General features: G+C 31.8%; 1 long non-coding RNA gene across 1 annotated transcript; it reads right to left on the bottom strand.

Annotated features, from left to right (window-relative positions):
- Window positions 1–375: 375 nt before the first annotated feature.
- Window positions 376–1,549, bottom strand: LOC127704544 (uncharacterized). The gene is made up of 2 exons (XR_007983321.1): window positions 1,337–1,549; window positions 376–555 (listed from the first exon to the last, which is right to left on the bottom strand). It is a non-coding gene; the product is annotated as an uncharacterized LOC127704544 (long non-coding RNA).
- Between the last annotated feature and the right edge of the window lie 6,988 nt (window positions 1,550–8,537).

Genomic DNA, 8,537 nt, shown 5'->3' with positions numbered 1-8,537 from the left:
TTTACTGAATTTACCCCTATAAGGGACTTTTTAGTAGCTTTTCCCTCTTTTTTTGTAATAATCATGTAATGTATCCAATTTTAAAGTTCCAGTTTCAATACAACATTCATAAATGCTGAACTTGTAAAGATAGAGGAAAATTTATACTACAGCCCATACTGCGGCCAATGTATATTTGGTATATAAAGTTGCATATTGACTGTTTGTAAAAGAATGGTGTAAAATACTATGCTTAATAAATATGAATTGTTTTCTGCGTTTGCTTTGACCAGTATTGCAAGTACATCTAGAAACTAAAGTCTTGATGTACTCTTAGTTAAATTTTGCCTTATATGGAAGTTTTTGATTAAATACCCTGAAAAGACCACAAAAACACTTTTCAAAGGCTTTTTTAAGCAGTTTCATACAAAAAAAACCAACAATTATGTTTCATTTTACTAAATTTGTGTTTTAATTACTTGTAAAGTTCACAAAATGTCATTGACAATCACTCTGCAGAAATTCCTGTTACCCCAACATCAGGATGGTTTCTTCACCAAAACTAGACAGACAAAACTGAAGTAGAAAAAAGTGCCAAATATGAAAAAATAAGACTGGGTATGACCAAACTTTGCATTTGGAAGATTAAAGTAACAATATAGAATATTTAAAAGCAATTATTTAACATAGTAATCCAATTAAAAACATTTCAACACTAGTTTCATAGATGATGGGCATGTAATCATAAAAGTTATCTACAATTTTTTTTAAATAAAGAAACGCAATGCGTTATGTAAAAATAAATGAATATCTTCATGCGGTCAGATTATTCAAGTGTTAAAATACTTGAAAAGTGCTTATTTACAACTTGTTCTACAACTTAACATGGTGAAACACAGCTAAAAAAAATACACTGTCAAAGGGAGGTAATTCTGATTTTCCATATGATTTTACACATAATGAGGAGAAATATGTGCAAAATGTGTTGTAAAATGGGGGGAATATTTATGCCTTTCATTGATATCATAACTCTCAAGTGTAATTTCTATTGTTTCTTTCAATCTGGACACAAAAACTGATTTTTACCATATACCCCATGCTTCCTCTCACAGTACACTCAGTGCATCTTGGATAGCCGAGTTAAACATAGAAATTTGTGTAAAAAACAACTTCAAATGGTTCCAAAATGCTTCCATTACATTAATATACACAGGAAATAAGTTTTGTGATTATTGTGTGGCCTTGGACAAGTACAGTGACAGAATGCATATTTTCCTATAGGGGTAAATTCAGTAAAAAATCTCCCATTGACTGTAATGCTAATCTATGTCTTGAATTAAATTTATACCTGATTTACCTTTAGAAATTAGAAAATTTCATATATCATTCATGAAAGTACAAATGTAGCCCTATCATTTGCAACAATAAAAACATAGGGTCATGCGGCATTTTTGGGCATTCACATGGCCTTGTTTACAAACACTGTAGATTCGCACTTAATTCCTTCACTGACCCCCATTACTTTTCAACCCTGTAGTAAAAAAATTTAGTAAATTCAGCATTTATTTTTTATTTTTTTTCAACTCTAGTTTTTATCCATCTATCAAAAAATATTTATTACAAACATTATCTACCAATCAGAAGAGCACATGACTTCAGTTTTATACAGAAAGCTCTCCCCCAAATGGGCGGTCCCTGATGACGTATATTTATTTACTGAATTTACCCCTGTAACACTATGTTTGTTATCTCCCTTTTCACATAATTGTATTACTTTAGTTTATTGTGGTCGAGATAGACAAAAATATCAGATGGTGGTCACGATTGTCGATGATTTATCTATGGTGGTCAGGATATACAAAACCATTAGATGGTGGTAAAGATAGCCAATGACATAAGATGGTGATCACGATACTCAATGATATCACATGGAGGCCACTACAGTCAATGATACAAGATGTAGGTAACTATAGTCAGTGATATCAGATGGTGATCACGATAGCCAATGGTTTCAAATGGGCATTTAAATAAGATTTGAATCGCGATATACAATTTTATCAGATGATGATCACGATAGACAATGACAGGATTGGATCACAAAAGTCAATGATATAAGCTGACAGTCAAGACGAAAAACGAAATTAAATGATGAACACGAAATCAATGATATTATTATTTTGTAAAATCTAACTAATTTGATTCATTCAAAATTATTCATTTGTTAAACTGTTTTTTTAAAGGTAACACGAAAACTGAAAACGGCGTGATATTGCACAGTTAGTTTAAAAAAATGAAATCTAAAAGCATCAAGCCTTTGTGACACAATCATAACAAACAATCATATGAATTTTTGCTCTTTTTCGGGCGTATTAAATATAATAATATATCAATCGTAGCCTTTGTATTAGGTCGATACAAGGATATATCGATCTAGAAAGTATATAAGATTGTTAAGATAAGTTTCAGATGTTGGCCACAATAGTCAATGATATAATATGACAGACACTATAGTCAATTGATATATGGCGGTCACGATAGTCAATGATATAAGATGGTGGTCACGATAGATAATTATATAGGTTGATGAACACCGTTTATTAATACAATAGATTACGATTCGAGTTATTAAATGTCCATTCAATCAGTTTACCTCATTAATTTGTAATCTAATTAAGTAGAAAAATGGTAACTTTCAACAGAGTTGACTACATGATCAATAATACTGATCTTGAAACTTCGTATTAATATGTTCGAATGGTAATTAATTTCATCGTAAGGGGAAAGTTCTGCTAAATAATTCCAATTAAGAAAGGTGATAAATGGAATCCCTCCCTCACACGTGTTAGACATGAGAGAAGTCACATGAATTGATATCCCTAAGATTATAAAGAACTTAAAAAGACTTCCCTTTTTTCTAGGGTAATTTCATTTTTCGTAACCCCGACTACTGTTTCAGTTGCCTTTTAGTAATCCTAAAATGTCAAACATATGTTTTCTCTGAACAAGAATAAAACTAAATCAGAATATCTAACGCAAAAATATAATCTATAGCAGAATTTTTTTTTTTTAGAAATCTACATGAATTTCTGCAACAGAAGAAGTTCAATTTAATCAAAATTAAATAGTCAATCATGTTCCATTGCAAATAATGAGTATTGCTACTGGGAAAAAGTAAAATATCAAAAATACCGAACTCCAACGAAAATTCAAATCGGAAAGTCCCTTTTCAAATGGCAAAATCAAAAGCTCAAACACATCAAACGAATGGAAAACAACTGTCATATTCCTGACTTGGTACAGAAATTTCCTTATGTAGAAAATGGTGGATAAAACCTGGTTTTATAGCTAGCTAAAACCTCTCACTTGTATGACAGTCGCATAAAATTCCATCATTGGGAATGGAGGTAATATAGATCGATTAGATCACATTTGTCGTTAAATATAAAATGAGTAAATGTGATATAATGGCCAATAAGACAATTATCCACTAGAGTTGAAATGACGTGGATGTAAGCAACTATTGATCACACTATTGTCTTGATAAAACATCCTTCCAAATAATTTACACATTTAATTATTTACAATATAACGGTATTTAGCATGGGTTTAATGTTAAATCACACATTAACCTTTAATGAGCTAGATTGTTCTGAAGGTCCCGAATTGCGTTATACTCTTCTAAGTCAAAACACCTTTTCGTAATACGCCATTAACTGTCTTTGATATCGATAAATGTTGTTTAATCATCTTCTTTAGTATAATTTAGATTTTAATAATAATAAGAAAAAGAATTTTCAAATATGAACAGACGAGTTTTGCCTGTTTGAATTGTTTTGTAATGTATGCCAAAAAAAATGCTACATAATGAACTGGATCTGTATATTCTTCCGAAGCACCTAAGATCAGTCCCGGTGTTGGTGGGGTTCATGTTACTAAGTCTATAGTTTTCTATATTGTGTTTTGTCGACTGTTGCTTGTCTTTTGATCGATTTTCGTGTTTTGCCATGGCTCTGTCAGATATTCTTTGAATGTCCTTTTTATACATTCCGCCTCTTTTTCAACAACATATGTATTTGAAAGATCACTTAGGTACAATGTATCTACTAAGATTTCAATCACTTAGAACTGAAAGGTCCAATTTTATTTCTGGTATATCATCTAAATTTACTAATTCTAAATCTTTAGATGACAAATCAAAATGTATATGGTTGATATCAAATGAAGACTTTATAGTTAACATTATAGTTATCAAATGATTAAATACTTTAATTAAGACCAGAAAAGCCCAGTTAATTGATAAGATGTGAATGGTCCTGCAGCTTTTCCAGAAAAAAATCTATCAAAACTGTCCGCGCAGTGTTCCTTGTCAACTTTTTCATATATTTGTATAACTATAGTTTATTGTGGTTCTCAAATCAAACGAAATCATCACAACCATGTGAAGACTTTGATTATACTTAATTACTCTGCTCCTTTGGGACGTTAAAATGACAAGTTCCGCTATCGTATAATGAGGCAGTTTTAAGGGTATTTAAACAATAGATTATATCCACATCACAAAAACAAACATAATACAGCATATCTGATTTATAACACGAGAACAGGTATTATATATAAAATGATGTGAGGCTGGGCAATATGGAGTCCGTTTTTTATCTGACTTTTACATGAATATACTTTTTTGAATATTCTCGAATTTATATAAGTACGACTCTTTAATTCTGGACTACATGTTTTTACATTCCATTAGTTTCTTTGCCAAGTGATTAAACCTAATGATGTTCATGACAGTCAGTGATACAAAGGGTGGTCACAATAGTCAATGATATATTGGTCATGACTGTCAAATTGTGATCACAATAATCATTGATATCATATGCCAATCGTTATAGTCAATGATATTAGATTGTGATCACGATAGTCAGTAATATCAGATGCCAGTCAGGATAGACAATGATATCAGTTGGTGATAACGATCGAAAATGATTTCAGATAGTGGTAATGAAAGTCAATGACTTCAGATGGTGGTCACAATAGTCAATGACTAAAGATGCTAGACAATGATATCAGTTGGTGGTCACGATAGTCAATCAAATCATATTATGGTCACGATAGTCAGTGATATCAGATTCTAGTCACGATAGTCAATATTATCGGTAGGTGATCATGATAATCAATTTAATATGGTGATCAAATATACAATAATATAAGATGGTTGTAAGGAAAGACAATGATATCAGATTGTGGTAACGATAGTCAATGATATAACATGATGATCACTATAACCAATGAAATACGATGGCGGTAACGATAGCCATTGGTATCAGATAGTTGCCACGATTGCCAATGATATCAGATGATGGTAACGATAGCTAATGATATCAGATGGTGGTCACAATATCCAATGCTTTCAGATTGAGATCATGAAAGTCGATGATATAATATGATGATCACAATATACAATGATGTAAAACGACAGCCAATGATATCATATGGTGGTAATGATAGCCAATAATACCAGATGCTGGTCCAGATAGCCAACGCTGTCATTGTAATCACGATAGGCAATGATATACTATGTTGATCGCAATATGTTAATCATAAATTGTGTTTTCTTTACGATTACCAAATACTTTTGTTTGAACTGGTTTGGCTTTTAATAATATTTCAATAGGTGTTTCTTAAATTATTGATTAGTTTATTGTTTACATAATTAGTACATGTAGTAATGAGCTATTAATTATAGTATTAAACTCCTTCGACAATTATCTAGTCCAAGATAGTAATGATCAGAGTTTGAAGGCCATCAGACACCGACCCACAATACGTAAAATGGGTATAATTTTGTGTTTTCCACCGAATACCAAGGTTGATATGATTTGCTATGCAGCATCACCTTTGATTCCTAATGTGCCCCATATAATGGAATAACAATTATTGGTACCAGGTTTTTGCACGCAAAGGAACGTACACGTTTCAGACGTTATTTTTTCGAATATATTAAGTTTTAACTTGATTAAAGATTTGTGTTTTGATTTAATTACCTCTTTGACTTTAAGATTGGGTAAATATTTATTCCACATTCCGTAGAAGGCTGATGGCATCAAAAAATTTTCTGATCTTTCCTTCATATCTTCTGTATATCTTATATAAATCATGCACTGTCGTGTCCGATAAGGTAGTAAGAGTGTATTACAGTCGGGCATCCTGTCAACGTCATATGTAGCTAGACTCAAGCTATCAGCAACTCGCTAGCAGCCACTCCGCTAGCAGCCAGTTTCAGATATGTCTATAAACCCAAAAGTTGCATAAGATTCAAACTTACTAAAACGTTTTTATCTTAAATTACCACTACAATATCTGTTTAAACTTCAATTTAGCCGTCGAAAACACTATTCAATGAATTTTGAAATTTCATTTCCTGTTTAATATTTTAAAAACAAAAGTATGTGCTTTTAACATCGTGCAGCACGTTCTGCACGCTTTAAGACTTCACTTCAACTGTCAACACTGAAAAAATGACATTATTTAAATGTTGGCCAAATTTTCTTGGTACATGGTATCGACTTTTCCATCAAATAAATTTTGTGCGATATTGTGTGAAATACGTTTCCATATTCTCGCCATCCTGTAAAATAGTTCCTAAAAAGTAAAAATATTTCTACGCTACAAAAATACAAAGTTGTGTTCGTACTCTAATACTTTCATGTCAAACAAATCTGTTTAATCGAATCATTCTTTTTCTGTAACAGTGGGTTTCGCTTAGTTTTGATGACACGCAGGGTTTATTTTTAGTAATCAAAGTATGGTGTGCAAGGACATAACTAATTAGCTATATTAACATTTTTTTTTTAAATCCGTGCTATAACCTACCTGGATTTTTCAGTCAAGCATGCCTAAGGGTCCCAACTTTCATTTGCACCTAGTGTGGATAAAAGCATTGCCTCAGAATGTTTTTTATTAACTTTGAAAGTTAGGGTGGGGTAGGGTGTCGGACCCCAACTTTGGATCAATTTTTAAAAAAAAATCCGTGCTATACCTCACCTGGATTTTTCAGTCAAGCATGCCTAAGGGTCCCAACTTTCATTTGCACCTAGTGTGGAAAAAAATATTGCCTCAGAATTTTTTTTATTAACTTTGAAAGTTAAGGTGGGGTAGAGTGTCGGACTCCAACTTTGGATCAATTTTAAAATAAAATCCGTGCTATACCCTTCCTTGATTTTTCAGCCAAGCATGCCTAAGGGTCCCAACTTTCATTTGCACTTAGTGTGGAAAAAAGTATTGCGTCAGAATTTTTTTTAATTAACTTTGGGGTAGGGGGTCATATCTTAACTTTGGACATACTAGCTATATATATAGTATTCAAAAGAATCCCAAAGTAACTACATCCTGAATATTTTTATCAAGCCTTCCTTAGTTCCCCATGTTCTGTTTGTACCTGGTATGGAACAAAGAACTTTTATGCCACTTTTAAAACCACTATTTTGTCATCTGTTTATCTTCTGTTGTAAGTGATCGCTTAGATTTAGTCGTATGTTTCAATTGAACCGTCACCTTGCTTTTTTCGCCAATCGATAACATGCTTTCAATTAGCTCATAAATCTTCTTTTCATATTTGCGACCAATTTGTGAAAACTCTTTGCATTCCAGCTAAAAGTCATTGGCTCATCTGCTGACTTTGCTCAGGTAGATAACTGATTGAGTGGTTCTGCATATTTAGATGCGTCCTCATTAAACTATTGTTGGTTGACACACATTCAGACTTTTATAGTTGTATTCTTTTTTGGGTTCCCTTAATCAATGTTGATGTTTGGTCGTATTCTTTCTCAAAGTTTTTTATCTCACAGTTTGGGCCTACCCGGGTCTCGGGTATATGATGCGATGATCATTCGCGTCGAGGTTTACGAGAAGAGTAACAATGCTCGCTCTATATATAGTTTGATAAAACTTTGCACAGCCATATAATCTAGGTGTTTCAAACTTGTATAACCGAGTTCGTTGTATGCAAAATGTAAATAACACTTTATAAACGTTGATGATTTATTAATTGGTGCTGTCTTGGGGTTAGATAAAAGTCAATTAACAATCCATTATTGCGTGATGCTGAATCAATTGATATAGCTAATGAACATACCCAGCAAACACAAAAACATCTTTAAAATGTTTTTAAAATGTTGTGTCTAATGTCATGAAAATATTACAAAAAAACGTGAAAAAAACATTAAATGTATGGTAGAATATATATCACTAAAACGTTTTCTAATATATTTTCTAAAATATTTGCATAATATAATTAAAATGTTGTAAAGAAATATCATGATAATGTGAAAAACAATGGCGTATAAAACATTTCGATAATCTTTTAAAAAATATTTTCTAGAAATATTTTCTGAACGTTTGAAAAACATCATGAACATCAAATAATGTTATAAAAATGTTTTTTGGATGTTTTCTTGCAAGTTAGACTGTGCCTAAAAAATGTTTTCAAATTGTTTTAAGAAGATGTTTTTAGTTGATATCAAGATCATATCAATATAAAAATTTCTGTACTTTTGATT

Source organism: Mytilus californianus, unplaced genomic scaffold (assembly GCF_021869535.1).
Source record: "Mytilus californianus isolate M0D057914Y unplaced genomic scaffold, xbMytCali1.0.p SCAF_6, whole genome shotgun sequence".
NCBI lineage: Eukaryota > Metazoa > Mollusca > Bivalvia > Mytilida > Mytilidae > Mytilus > Mytilus californianus.
This window is presented reverse-complemented; position numbering and strand designations above follow the sequence as displayed.